The sequence below is a fragment of the Sarcophilus harrisii genome, chromosome 1 (genome assembly GCF_902635505.1).
Source record: "Sarcophilus harrisii chromosome 1, mSarHar1.11, whole genome shotgun sequence".
NCBI lineage: Eukaryota > Metazoa > Chordata > Mammalia > Dasyuromorphia > Dasyuridae > Sarcophilus > Sarcophilus harrisii.
The window spans coordinates 657,273,893-657,289,034 of record NC_045426.1 but is presented as its reverse complement, the minus strand read 5'-3'; the positions used below and the strand labels follow the sequence as shown (position 1 = coordinate 657,289,034).

Sequence of the window (15,142 nt, the reverse complement as noted above, 5' to 3'; positions counted from 1 at the left end):
TGAAAACGAATAACACAAATTTACAGTAGATCCCACCAGCAGACTTGGAGACTTCACAGCACCAAAGCAGGAACAAAGAAGCCATCAAATAGCGAGGATAATTAAAGGTATAGGTTCGGTACAATGGGAAACTTCCTCTTTCTGCATCCCTCAATTAAAAAAAAAAAAGTAAGGGAGCAGAAGGGGAGTTTCCTCCCTCACCCCCTTCCCAGTTTCTTAACCAGTTTAACCTTCTATGCATAGCAAGCTTTTAAAAAGGCATATTTGATTACTAGGTCGAATTAAAGACTTTTAGTCAGCCCTGAATATAGTTCCCCCAACAATCAAAAAGATAAGATGAAAATTATATGTATGTATAGAGACACATAGAGAATCTTACAAAGATGGTTCTACAACTGTACAGTTAAGACTTACCATTCCTTCCCACACTAATGAGAATTTGCCAACATAAGCTAATAAACCAACTACAACTTATTTATTTCTACTTCTTTCAGGATAATGAAAGGTTCCTAGACTTAATATCATATCTGCTAAATTTACAAACAGAAAATGAAAAACCTTTTCACATGTCTATATAGGTTTTTGTTCAACATAAGAGGCATTAAAGACATGCTAAAGAATTTGAAAGATATTACTATCTTCAAGAAATTCTGGACTAAAAGGCATCTAGACTGAATATTTGCAATGAATAAATGAGTGAAAAAGCAGTTAAGGACTGACTGTATGAAAAGCACTATAAATCCAGAGGATATAAAGAAAAAAACTAAAAAGGCCCTTGCTCTAAACAATCTTCTAATATGAGATAATATAGTTTGCCTTTTGATCAATCTTAACTCCCATAGAAAAGATAATGAAATATAGGATTTATCTGCCTCCTTCCCCAATTCTCCCAGACAGTGGTAATCTTTCCTATCTATTTTGATCTATATGGAATGTAGTAGGTTAACTACCAGAGTTACCTGTGGATAAATTCCACAAAGGAGGAATGTGTATTTATTTAATTGTTTTATCTTCTTACAATGTCCAGTACAATGCCCTTACAAAGAGCAAGTGTTTAATAAACATATGATGAATTAATAATTATATGACCACTACTCTAGTACAGGCTCTCATTACCATTCATCTGGACTACTGAATTAGCTTTCTACTTGTCCTTACTAACTTGTCTCTCCTCTTACACACACATCCTCCACACAGTTGCCTAAGTGATATTTCTAAAAGCATAGATCAAACCATGTCATTCACCACCTCAATAAGCTCCAAGGGCTTCCTCTTGCCTATAAGATGAAAAAATAGTATTCTGCCTAGCTTATAAAGATCTGAGTCCAGGCTAACTTTTCCAGGCTTTAAATACATCACCTCACCCACCCTATATTCCAGCCAAAATACTCTTTTTTTTGTTCTGCCAATTTTTACTGTATTGCCTTTACTCAAGCTGTCTCCTATATCTGGATCTGGCCTCCTCACTTTTACCTTAAAAAATTCTTAGCTTTCTTCAAAGCTCAATTCAAGTGAAATTCTCTGAGAAGTTTATTCTGATTTTTCCCAATCCCTAGTATCCTTAGTATTTGGTTGGCACACATATTACATTTAATTTTTTATGTACATATAGTTTTTCCCCTACTCGAATTTAAGTTCTTAAAGGATAGGAACTGTTTGTTCCCTTTGTGCCAAGGATCCAGCACTCTGCACAGTGTCTGTCACATATTGGGTACTTAATAAATGTCTGATGAATTAGTGAATCATAAAGAGGGCAGATTTAGCAGAGAAAAAAAGTCAAGTTGTTACTTGATAATAATAACCCACATATATGTATATATATATATATACATATAAAATCTTAAAGTTTGCACTTCATTTTACCCACAGGATTTCATTAATAACCTCACAACAATCTTATAAAATAGGTAATTAAGAGATATTATCTCCATTTTACAGATGGGGAAACTGAGATTCAGGGACTATAAATAACCTGCCCAAAAATCCTACAGATACTATTCCAGAGGTAGGATTTGAAAATAGGTCTTTCTGATTGAAAGTCTATAAATTATAACCTTTATACCATGTTGCCAGGAAGAAAACCAATATTCAAAGTGGTAACATAATGAAAGAAAATGTCTAATCATTTTTGTACTGTTTGTCCAAATGAACAGTAGCTACTTTAGAATTCTATAAAAGATCAGCTCATTTCTTATCATCTAGATCCTGAGGGATTTTAACATTACCAGTTTTGTATCCAACAGGAAGGAACTCTCCCACTTCCCTAACTATTTTGGTACTATAAATCAACAGTTTATCAGTCCACAGTCAGGTACTGTAAAGAATGTTTGGTGTATTGGCACAACTCAAAAGTAAAATCTAAGAAACACTACCAATGAATCTCAAAAGTGCATCACTCCTTTAAGATAATTTATCTTAGTTTTCATGTTATAAGAACTGATCTACATATAAGAACTTACCTACATAAAAAAGTAACTCTGCCTCTAAAAGGACTGGTAGAAATTTGTAACATACAAAAATTATTTTCAACTTTACAAAGTGGAAGGGGGAAAAAAGGATATAATATTGGAGATCTAGGAAATGCATACAAGGTGCATCGACAAGATTATTTTGTTTTGAAAAGTTCCTTTGTCATCAATAACAGCACATTTTCTGCCTCTACTCAAAGACAGTTGAGAGTAGCCTTGATTTGGATTCCCCTGGGCTTTGTCATATACTAATAATCAAACAGACCCTAAGTACCTGAATTAGCTTTCTCCAGCCTTCCTAAATTAAGAAATTCAATATGAATTCTAATCTCCCATGTGGTGTGAAGCCATGAATTCAACTTCTTAAAGTACTATTATTGTGTTGAATCAAATATTTTTGTACATTACTCACAATATTTGGTCCTAAAATCTAATTCTTTATGAAAAATTTCTACAGTGTGAGAGTTGACCACTATCTATTACAGCTGCTCCCAAAGAGTTATTATTCAAGCAGTCCCAAATTAGGACTAGGATTTTACATTAGGTAAAATCTCCCACCACTCCTCATACTGATAAATACCATTTTCCCTTTTGCCAAAATTTAGCCATAGCAGTGCAATATTAAAATAACTGCACTCACACTTCTCAATATCATAGATATTTACAAAACATATCATCCCTACTTTATAGGAAGAAAAAACAAAGGACATACAAGTGCAAATAAAGGCCACCCACTAGATGTGCCTATCTGGCATCAGTACACAGAAAAGCACTACTTCAATATTCAGAAGGGCAATAGGTTTTGCAAGACACATACCAAAAAGTTTTTTCCCCTTTGGGCACATTTAGACCTGGCAACATATCAAGCCCTACTAGTTTAAGCCCAGGCCTGAACTCTGATCTCCTTTGTTGTCCCCCTCTTTTTTTCCCCTCCCCTCTCAGGAAACTTTTCTTTATTGACATGGGCACTATTGGTTCTAAAGCTTTCCTCCAAGTTTCTCCCTTCTGAATTTTCTGGTAAAAATCTTCCTCCAAGGTAGTATCAATTTGAGATTGGCCATTAAGAGGCAGTAAAAGTGCAAGCAATTAGCATGCAGCCTCTTGCCTGAACTTGACTAAATCTAGACCAAGAGATCCTAGGTAACTTAGGGTACTTTTACACAGAAGAAAATAACTCGAGTTGAAACTTGTGTCCATGCAGCTTACTGACAGATTTAGAACTCAAATTATAGTCTGCTGAGAACTCTCACAAAGAACTTAAATTAAGCAAAACCTATATGAAAATTAACAGGAGGCATGTGGTCCTCAAAGAAGTAAAGTGAACTGATAGTCCACCTAGTTTAGAGCCAGAAGTTACCATAAGTACAATGAAAACAAAGTTCAATCTGTATATGTCAGAATCTTTCTTAAGGAAAACTTTTTCCCTACAGGTTCCAGCAGACACATTTGCCTGTGGAGAGGAAGAGGTTACAACAGCTACTCGGATTTCAAATTGACTTCATTCCTGTCCTTTGGACCATTTCTCAAAGCCAGCATTCATCTACTTGTGTTCAGAAGAAACTTTGCATTTAGCAAACCTGATAAAATTAGCACCTAGATTGAACTTGGAATTCAGAGTGGGCACTTTTTAAAAAGTACATACAAATTTGTAAAACCAATGTAAAGACCCCTTCCCCCTTTTGGGAGGCTCTGAAAGTTAATTACAAAAAAGTGATACTGCTAATCAATAGAATCCTCTAGCCTTCTACCTTGGAGAGCCAATAGTTCTGGTTGGCTGGTAAAGAAAACATTAGGAATCCCCTCCCCTTCCCCCATTACCCAAAGAGAGAGAGCTGTCAAAGAGATGGGGAATAGGGAGTGAATTGCTTCTGAGAAGAAAAGTGTATGTGGAACTGGAAGAGCTCGACCAGGAGTGTCACTTTTAAAGAGTAAGAAAGGATTTCCAACACGCAAAGGACTGGGAGGGCGGGGGGGGGGGGGGGGGGTAGATTTGGACTACAGAGGTCAGCCGATTTGGTAGCTTAACAATGTGATAATGAAGAGACAATGGTCTAGCGCAGCCAGCCAAGGGTTTAGAAACAGGATTAGCCACGCAGTCCTTTAGCTAGTAGATGCCTCACACTAAGGTGGCTGCAAAGGAAAAGAGTTTCTCTGCCCAAAGAGAGAAAACCTTTTCCCCAGCCTTTCCGGGAGAGCTTTAAAACTCCATCCTGGAAAGAGCCTCAGAGTCCAGCAGAGAAAACAAAAGTTGTCGCGGCACCCCTGGCCTAAAAGGCTGGAACTCCTGGGGACAGGAGGCTGGCAGCGGGCAGGCAGCCAGCGCCTCAGAGGAGGGGGAGCCGAGGCCTGGGGGAGGGGGCACCTCGATCCTCTAGGAAAGGGGAGGCCCTCTAACCCCCACCCCCACGCACCTGCCCGGCAGCCCCAACAAACCGCCGGGCTCCCCCTCCCCCTCGGCAGGGAGAGGAGGGGAGGGGCGAGGACCCGCCCAGCCCCGCCCCGCCCGACCGGCCCGGCGCCCCGGGGGACAGGGCGTGGGGGGCACGGCCGGGAGGGGGGGAGGGGAGCGGGCGAGCTAGGGCACGTTGTCGGGGCTCGGGGGAATGGGGGGATGGGAGGCCTCCAGTCCCGTCCCAGCCCGAGCCATCCCCTCCCCCCGCCCCTTGGCCCGGCCCGGCCCGAGCGCAGCCCCTCAGGGCGACCGGAACGGGCAGGAGGCTCAGAGCTCGGGAATTCCGCCCGGGCCCCCCACGGGCAGACAAGCCAAGTCACTCACCGGCCAGCCAAAGTTGTCTCGGAGCCCCCGGCGCGGCTCCGAAGGGCAGCAGCGGCCTGGGGCGGGCACCCGGGAGGGCGGGACGGTCCCGGCTGCTCTTTCAGGTGGCGGCCGCAGCGGCGGACGGAGCGTGTGTCGTGCGGGGTGTGTGGGGCTGAAGTCGGGGGCGCGCTTCGGGGACGCCACGCGCTGCGCGCCGCCGCCGTCCCCGTGTCGTCCACCACTCCCCCCCTCGCGCGGCGGGGGCGCGCGCTCCGGACAGTAAGGCTGAGGGGTGCTGAGGGACGGAACGGGGGTGGGGGGGAAGAGGAGAGACGAAAGAGCGCGGTAAAGGTGACCGTCCCTAGGGGGGAACGTTCGCGACTGGAAACAGAGCTGTAGAGGCGACGGGCGGAAGGCAAGTGGGGGGGGGAGGGGAGCGAGGTTTGAAGCTGGCACCTCCGCGGGACTCCGGGTTTCTCCTCAGACTGAAATTACCCGCTTTCCAGCCCGGCTTCCCCGGTTGCTAGGCAGATTTCACCTCCCACACTTCCGGGTTTCAGTACGACTGCCTGAATGGCAAGGCAAGCGACCAATGAGAATGAGGTTTTTGCCTAGTTGACGAGACCTACGCCCAAAGGGTGCGGAACCTACCCAAGATGGACAGTATGTAATGGCCAATGAGAAACGAGCCCGACTGGCCCGACTGATCGCGCCAGCGGCCATGAAGGCCCAAGGGGCGAGAGCCGGCAAGCCCGACGCGTGACAGACAAGCAATTGAACCAATCGTCAGTCAGAAGAGAATGCCTACCCAGTCGACGCTGTGCGGATACGAGATTTCGGTCGCAGAAGGGGGCGGAGCCAAGAATATAGCGTCAATCTCCGAGGCTGAGCTCCCTTCGACCCTTGAGGGCGGCCGGGCGGCCGGGGCAAAGGGGGTTCCCTACAGTGCTCAGCAGGGGCGCCCCACCCACAATGCACCCGGAGGAGGCGAGAGCGGTGTGGACTGGGAGCCGCGCGGGTGGGTGTGGGGGGAGGGGCGGGCGGCGCCGGAGGGTGGGGGCGGGGCGCGCGCGCGGGGTGGTGGTTGGCGCCGGCTGGGCCGAGCCAGGCTGCCGGGGTTGGGGAGGGCCACCAGGGAAGCCGGCGGCCTTGGCCTCTCCACAGTCCTAGGCCTGGAAGATCTCGAGACTCCTGCCCGACCCCTGGGGCATGTTCCGAGTTCATCCGCTTCTGTCCAGTTCTTTATCCGCACGGGACCCTCGGGTCGAGATAGCTCCCTTGCTCCCTCCCCAGCCGGGGTCTTGTCCTCCCAGGTTCCCCAGCCTGGTCCCCTGGCGGCCAGGTCACCTCCCCATTCTCAGGGGCCTCCCCCCACGCGCGGTCACGGTGTCCGTTCTCCCCACTAAACAGCTTATTCCCACTGCCCTTTACAGCTTGAGCTCTCCTGGCCAGCCCCCTTATCACGCCAAATCCTCTTTTCTCTCCCATCAGGAAAAAAAAAGTTAAAAAATGCATAGTGTTAAGAGAGTGGGGATAGCTTAGAATTCTGTGTTTTCAATGTCCTATCCATGCTGCGCACTAGCTGCTGACCTTGGACAAACGGCTCTCCCTAGGGGAAAGCAGGGCCCTCAGTTTCCTCATCTGTAAACTAAAGAGGATGGATTAGATGATCTCCTAGGGCGCCATCCCACTCTAATAATCTTCCTCTGCTGGCATTTGGCCAAACTTGGTATCTTTTTCAGTGTGCAGCACAGGGTTTTATATGCTAAATTGGCACCTACTGGTTTTTTTTTTTAGTTGATTTGAGGAAAAGGAGAGCCAGCGGAAGACCACTTACTGTAAGGGGCTCTTGGAGTCAGGCAGTTGGAAGTTTACGCATAATGATATATAGAGAAGCATTTTTTTTTTCCTTTTCTTGCTTTAAAAGATAATTCCTTTATGAGAAACAACCCAAGAGTAGCAGAAAGAGCACGGGATTTGAAGTCAGAGCTCCCGAGTTTGAATCCTGGTTTTCCTAGTTCCTTTTTGACCTTGTGCTAATAATTTAAGCTTTAGTCTTGGCTCATTTTGTCATTTGCAAAATGGGGAGGAAGAGTATTTTTAGATTCCTTTTTGTTGTTGTGCTCCTATGATTGTGAACACCTAGAAAGCCGAAGTGACCCATATGGAAACTCTCTCCAAAAGAGACATATGGTTGAAAGATGTAGATGTAGTGAAAAGAAGCATGGGCTGATAGGATTCTTGGTTTCTGGTTGTCCCCTTACTCTCTCCAGCACTTACAGCTTCAAATTCTGAGAAGATTCCCTTCCCTTCTCTGAGACTTAGTTTAGTGGTGCTGGACCAAATAGATGTTTTGTTTTTTTTTTTTTTTTAAATAGCCTTTTATTTACAGGATATATGTATGGGTAACTTTACAGCATTAACAATTGCCAAACCTCTTGTTCCAATTTTTCACCTCTTACCCCCTCCCCTAAATGGCAGGATGACCAGTAGATGTTAAATATATTAAAATATAAATTAGATACACAATAAGTATACATGACCAAAACATTATTTTGCTGTACAAAAAGAATCAGACTCTGAATTATTGTACAATTAGCTTGTGAAGGAAATCAAAGATGCAGGTGTGCATAAATATAGGGATTGGGAATTCAATGTAATGGTTTTTAGTCATCTCCCAGAGTTCTTTTTCTGGGTATAGCTAGTTCAGTTCATTACTGCTCCATTAGAAATGATTTGGTTGATCTCGTTGCTGAGGATGGCCTGATCCATCAGAACTGGTCATCTAGTATTGTTGTTGAAGTATATAATGATCTCCTGGTCCTGCTCCAAATAGATGGTTTTTTAAGATCTTTTCTAACTCTAAGGTTCTTTCTGCCTGAAGTTACATGATTCTCAACTTTTGCCTCAGCATTGGGAAAAGGTGACAGTTCACTAAATGTATCTTTGTGTCCTCATGAAAATAAGAACTGTATTTAAAATCTAAAAACTCTTTGGAGTAACTCAGCCAACTGCAGATGTCTGTCTGTAAACAGAAGTACTTATCTACCTCCAACAGAGTTGTCCCTTTCTCTCTCATCCTCCCCCTTCCCCAATCTAAGACTATGGAAGAGGGTGAAAAGCCCTGGTTGTAGAGGAAGGACATCTTAAACAAAAGTAACACAAACCAAACTTAATATAATGGAGCTTATGGAATAGGGACTGAGCTTGTCAAAGTTTCTTTTTGCATTTTCCGAATGTTTCCTAGAACTGTCATTCAGATGAACAAACAAGTACCTGCTATATGCTTCTACCTAGGAGAAATTAAGAATTGCTTTAGGAAGCCAGACTTGAGTCTTGAAAGAATAGAAAGGATTTATTGAGTCTTGAAGGAATAGAAAGGATTTATCAGGCAAAAATGAGGGGATGGGAAAAGTATAGTCCAATTCAATCATGGAAGGTTGATGAACAAATAGAGGGGAGAAAGAGAAAGCAGGGTCAGATTAGAGAAAGGTAGAATATATAGAGTATGTGAAGAGAATATTAAAAACAAAGGAAGGTTTTAATTAGATTGTAGAAGGTTTTAGATGCAAGGTTGAGTTTGGTTTTTATCCTATAAATAAATATTTATATATCAGAGCTTCTTAAACTTTTTCCACTTTCAACCCCTTTTCACTTGAGAAAATTTTATATGAGCCAAGTATATAGATATATGAGATATACAAATAAAACATTTGCTGATAATTATAATTTTGCAAAAAAACAAACAAAAAAAAAACCTCCCCTAATTTAGCTATAAGACATATATGGAGTTGTGAGTAAGTTCAGGAATCTGGACTATAAATAATGGAGAGCCTCTGAAAGTTTTTGAGTGAAGAATAAATTGTTCAGACTTGAAGTATCATTGGATCAATGACATTTCAACTTCTTTTAGGAGCTAAGCACTGGACATGATTTCTTTGATTTCCTAAAAACACTTAATTTGTAAAAGCAGAAGGATTAAACTAAATAATAGTCAAGAAGGTGCCCTCCACCCACTCCCCCTCCCTCCCAACACATCTCAGATCTTAAGCATGGTAGAAAAATCACTAGCATTCAGGATGAACAAAGCCTCCCATCTGGTCAGGTGAATTCTGGGAGAATCTGAATCAGATGTCATCTGGTAAAGAATAGACTCTCGCTCTAGGACCAGCACAGTGCCAAGATGGATGATGGGAATCAGACTTCTGGCATGAAGAAGGAAAAGAAGGATCTGTGCCCTATGTAGGGATGTTTTTTCCTTTCCATGTGAGTAATGATTACATCTTGCATCAAGGCGTGCCCCTTCCCGGGTCTGGGAACACATCTGGGCAAACTGGCTAAGTGACATTCATATCCAAATAGGGAAATGGGAACAGAGCCAACAAGCCTTTACTGACAGCAGTGGAGGAGGGGCCTCAGTGGTGTCAGAGAGAATGGGGGTGGGGGAGTGCAGGCCAGAAGAGGAGACCTCATGTTGCTTTTGTGACCTTGGATTCTATAGGAAATTGTACTTCTAGGGGAAGTGGGGTGGAGTACACCAACCCAGTATCAATATAGAAAGGTTGCATGCAATTTTTAGACAGAAAGCAATATAAAGTCCCTAAGTAAGAGTGGCGTTCAGGTGTGCAAAACATTCACCCAGGTTTGACTTCCTCCCTAGGGTTAAAACCTCTTCACCATCATATTTTTTACCCTCACATTATTTTGAAGCATAATTTGGTTTTCCAAAACAATTTGAGTCTTTCAGATGCATTTTAGTAATTCACTGAAACTTATGCCAATTGTTCAGATGACTCTGGATCACAAAGGAAAAGGGTGATGATTTGTCAGGGGTTTTTTAAGACTCTGAAATCTAAAATAACTCAAAATCTTAAAAGCCACCAGAAGTCTAGATATTCACACAAATAGTTTTTGAGGTTTGTTTTGTTTGTTTGTTTGGGTTTTTTTTTTTTTTTTGTTTTTTGTTTTTTTTTTGCTTTCTAGGATAATCTTAAATATTAAATTACCCTAAAGTGATATTGAAGAGTAAAATTAGATTTATTAGATATTACAGGTATAAGTAGTGGCTAGAGTAAGAAGATAATAGAATATGACCCCAGTACAAGGCCCAAGCACTACTTAGCAATAATTGTTTCTTCAAAAGCCAAAACCAAGATATGATCACGAAGAGTTTGTTTCCTTGTCTATAAAATAAGTATGCTATCTATAAGTTTGTTCTAAGAATGACATTCCCAGAAAAGGTTAAATGTAAAAAAGGTCATTTTAAAGAAAGAGAATTCATCTTTTATGGTCCAGAGAAGTCTTTTTTCCCCTCTACACCTACTTTGAAATGGGGAGAAGAGTATTGGAGTAATGGACAGAAAAGCTTGAGCTATTGTTTCTAATTCACTGTAAACTCTGACATATCAATTCTTTCTTTAGGGGTATTTTCTCATCTATGAAATGAAATTTTATTTTAGGGATTCTTAACTTTTTATATGTTAGGGAACCTTTCAGTGCAGTGAAGCCCAGGGATTTCTCAGAATAGCATTTTAATGCACAAAATGAACTGCATATTACATCATGAAACCAGTTATATTGAAATGTAATTTTTTTCCTATCCAAATTCGTGTATCTTTTTATATTTGCCCTCGAATCTCAGATTAAGAACCCCCCAGATTAGATCTAATGTTTTATTGCCTATAACAGTCATTTTTCACATGTGGGATTTATTTAGCCTCTTCTATATATCTTGCCTTTTCAGTTATCTTCAGACCCCATAGCATTAAGCTAGCATTGGGACATAGGGAGTAAGAAATAATAGAGTTAACATGGGTTTAAAAGATCCTTTAGCCTAGCTCTCTTCACAGATGAGAAAAACAAGGATCAGAAAAGCAAAGTGATTTAGTCACTTTGGTCACACAGGTAGTACAAATCTATCCTTATTCCCCCGTTGCTAGTATCTTCAGTCCCACCCCCAAATTAATTTGTATAGATCTTGTATTTTTTACCTGTATGTCCTCCCTACTCCCAATAGAATGTGACATCCATGAATATAGGGACTTAGATTTTCTTGTTTTCCTGAGGTCCTAGCACAGTACCTGGCCAATAATAAATGTTCCATAGCTGAAAAAATACAGCTCAATCTAAGGTCATTTGATGCCAAATCCATGGTTTTTGCCACTATATCAGACTTGCCCCAGTGAATTGAAAAATCAAAAAATATGAACTTCTTGACATAGATAATTTAGAATTGACTAATTTGGATCTCTAAATTCAGCCTGCCTGACTTAGAGGTAAGTAATTTACTTGCCATCTACAGATTTGTCAAAGTTGTTAAAAAGACGCAAAAGTTAAATTAGATATTTAGATGAGCAATATTTTTCTATAACTCCCGGCTGCTGTTGTTGACAAAGATCTGATGATTTGCTTCCACATTAGATCTCTCTCTTTGGTAGACCTCAGAAGTCCCTTGAGAATTGTTATATACTTGTATTCAATAGTTTTTGAATGATTTTCATGGTAAATGAGAGAAATTTACATTCTCATAGCTCTAATCCGCTCTGGCAAAATTTTCCTGGCCTCCATTTTAAGCCTATTCTGGTCATTATACTGGGAAGTGGCCATCAAATAATTATACACAGCTCCCCCTACCTTCTTGACTGTGACTCAAATAGGAGCCCAAAAACTGCCTCTTGTACTGACTCAGTTCATTTGAAGCACTCTTGCCAGCATCAGAAATGTAAAGGGTGAACTTAGCACAAATGAAGATAAAATTAAAGCACTTATTAGGAACTTATATGCTAAGAAATCTGACAATCTAAGTGAAATAGATGAATATTTACAAAAATATAATTTGCCCAGGTTAAAGAGACAATAGAATACTTAAATAACCCCATCATAGAAAAAGAAATTGAACAAGTTATCAGAAGAATTTTAAGAAAAAATACTTAGGACCAAGATGGATCTACAATTAAATTCCACTAAATATTTAATTAAAATATTACATATTTTTGGAAAAATAGACAGAGGAATTTTGCCAAATTTCCTTCATAACACAATTGTGATGCTGACCCACAAACCAGGAAAAATGAAAACAGAAAACTATAAACTATAAACCTGTTTCCCTAATATTGTTGCAAAAATTTTAAAGAAAATACTAGCAAGCAAGGAGATACTACAAAGATCACACACTGTGACCAGGTAGGACTTAATACTAGGATTTCCGAACTGATTCAATATTAGGAAAACTATCAGCATAATTGATATTAACAAAACCAACAAAAAGCATGAGTCAATAGATGCAGAAAAAGCTTTTGACAAAATAGAAAGCTTAAGTGGGAAATTTCCTTAAAATGGTAAGTATTAATGCATTGTTGTTGGAGTTGTGATGTGATCCAACCATTATGGAGAACAATTTGGAACTAGTGTCCAAAAGGCTATAAAACTCTGTATACCCTTTGATCCAGCTGTGTCATTACTGAGTCTGTATCTCAAAGAGATCATAAAAGAAGGGAAAGGTCCCACAAATACAAAAATGTAACAACTCTTTGTAGTGATAAGAAATTGGAAGTTAAGTAAATATTCATCAGTGGCGGAATTATTAAATAAGTTATGGTATATGAATATAATAGAATATTAATTGTTCTTAATAAATGAAGAGCAGGCTGATTTCAGAAAAGCCTAGAAAGATATGTACTGATTCTAAGTAAAGTGAACAGAACCAAGAGAACATTGTACACAGTAACAAGATTATGTGATGATCAACTATAATGGACTTGGCTCCTTTAAATAATGAGGTGATTCAAGGCAGTTCCAAAAGACTTGTGATGGAAAGTGGTATCTGCATCCAGAGACAGAACTATGATGATTGTGTATCAAAGCATAGTATTTTCACCTTTTTTTGGTTTTATTTGTTTCCTTGTATGTTTTCTTGTGTTTTTTCCCTTTATGTTTGATTTTTCTTGAGTAGCATGACAAATATTAAAAATGTGTTTAGAAGATGGACATGTTTAACCTGTATCACATAGCTATCTTAGGGAGGAGAAAGAAAGGGAAAAAAATTGGGAACACAAGATTTTACAAAGGTGAATGTTGAAAACTATATTTGCATGTATTGGGAAAAATAAAATGCTATTAAAAATTAATGGAGAATAGCCTGGAACAAGAAGAGACATGAAACAAGGAAGATAACCAATTAGAAGACTAGTAGTAATGCAAATGAAAAATGATGAGAATTTGAATTGAGGTAGTATGTGTAAGTATTGTACTTAAAATGCTGGCTGTAACGATAAAAGAAATTGAAGAAACTAGGCAGTGAGGAAATAAAACTAACCTTTTGTAGGTGATATAATGGTATACTTGAAGAATCTTACAACTGAAAGAAGTTAAAATAATTTTAACAAAGTTGCAGGATATAAAATAAACGCACATAGATAATCAGCATGTCTTTATATTACTAACAAAGACTAGCAGCAAGACAGAAAAATTCCATTTAAAATAACTAGACTATATGCTTGAGTGTCTACTGTCAAGACAGATCTAGGAATTATAGGAGCACAATTACAAAACAAAGTCAGATCTGAACAATTGGGAAAAATTACTTTTCATGGGCAGGGCAGGCCAATGTGATAAAAATGACAAGAATACCTAAATTAATTTATTCAATCAGTGCCTATTAATTAAATTACCAAAAACTATAAAGCTAGAGGGGAAAAAACCCAATTCATTAAAAAGGTCAAAAATATCAAGGGATTTTTTAAAAATTGAAGATAGCTTAGCAGTTCCAGATCCAAACTATATTAAAAAGCCTGGTACTGGCTAAGACAATGGTAGAGCACTGAAATTGAGTACATTTTCCTACACACTTAGTAATAGCTATAATAATCTGGTATTTTAGTAAGATTTTCCATTGTGGAAAGCAATTTGGAACTATCCCTAAAAGGTTTAAGAAAAAAAAAAAAACTGCATTCCTGTTGGCCAAACAATGCCACTACTAGTTCTATGTTCCAAAAAGATTTTTTTTTTTAAGGAAAAGGAAAGGACCTATATGTACAAAAATATAGCAGCTCTTTTTCTGATGGCAAAGAATTGGAAATTAAAGCAATGCCCATCACTTGGGGAATGGTTGAAGTAGTATCTAATTTTTAGTGATGGAATACTATTATAAGAAATTATGAGCAAGATGCTTTCAGAAAAACCTGGAAAGACTAAATGGACTAATGCAAAATGAAGTGAGCAGAACTAAGGAGAACATTTTAAAAGATAACGTTGCATGATTTAACTATGAAAAGCTTAACTATTGTCAGCCTCAAAGCGATCCAAGACAGTTCTGAAGGACATATGATGAAAAATGCTGTCTACCTCCAGAGAACTGAAGAAGCCCAGATGCAGATTGATATAATTTTTTTTTATTTTGGGGGGGTGAGGGGAAACGTGTTTTCTTTGACATGACATTAATATGGAGATGTTTTGCATGATTGCACATGTGTAACCTATGTCAAATTGCCCCCTCAGGTAAAGGAGAAGGAAGAGAATTTGGCACTCGATTTTTAAAAAATGTTAAAATTGTTTTTGTATGTAATTGGAAATAAATTTTTTTTCAAATACATAAGTTCTCTTGCAAGCTGTTTTTTTTTTTTTCCCATACAAAAAGTCTCAGGTGTTTTTAAGACACAAGAATTTTTCTACATGCTGACCTATTTCAGCACCATCCTTAGATTATATTCTTAACTATATCACTGGGGAGAATTAGTGCTTTTTATCCTAATGTCTTTTCTGTTATACTTCTAAGACTCAAGCATCTCTTCCCAAAGATTCCTTAAAATGAGGAAGGGAAAGCCTAAATTTTGAAATTTTGCCTAGGGCTAGGATTTAAATTTCAATCTCTGCTTATTCACTTTGCAAACTTTCAAAGATGCATGCATCATTTTAAAAA

At 39.8% G+C, this 15,142-nt stretch overlaps 1 protein-coding gene across 1 annotated transcript in view; it reads right to left on the bottom strand.

The window, feature by feature from the left end:
- Window positions 1-6,179, bottom strand: part of GATAD2A (GATA zinc finger domain containing 2A) — a 215,661-nt gene extending 209,482 nt beyond the window's left edge. Inside the window, exon 1 of the mRNA XM_031947916.1 lies at window positions 6,035-6,179. The gene's annotated coding sequence lies outside the window, so the exon portion shown is untranslated. The remainder of the gene's footprint in view (window positions 1-6,034) is intronic.
- Between the last annotated feature and the right edge of the window lie 8,963 nt (window positions 6,180-15,142).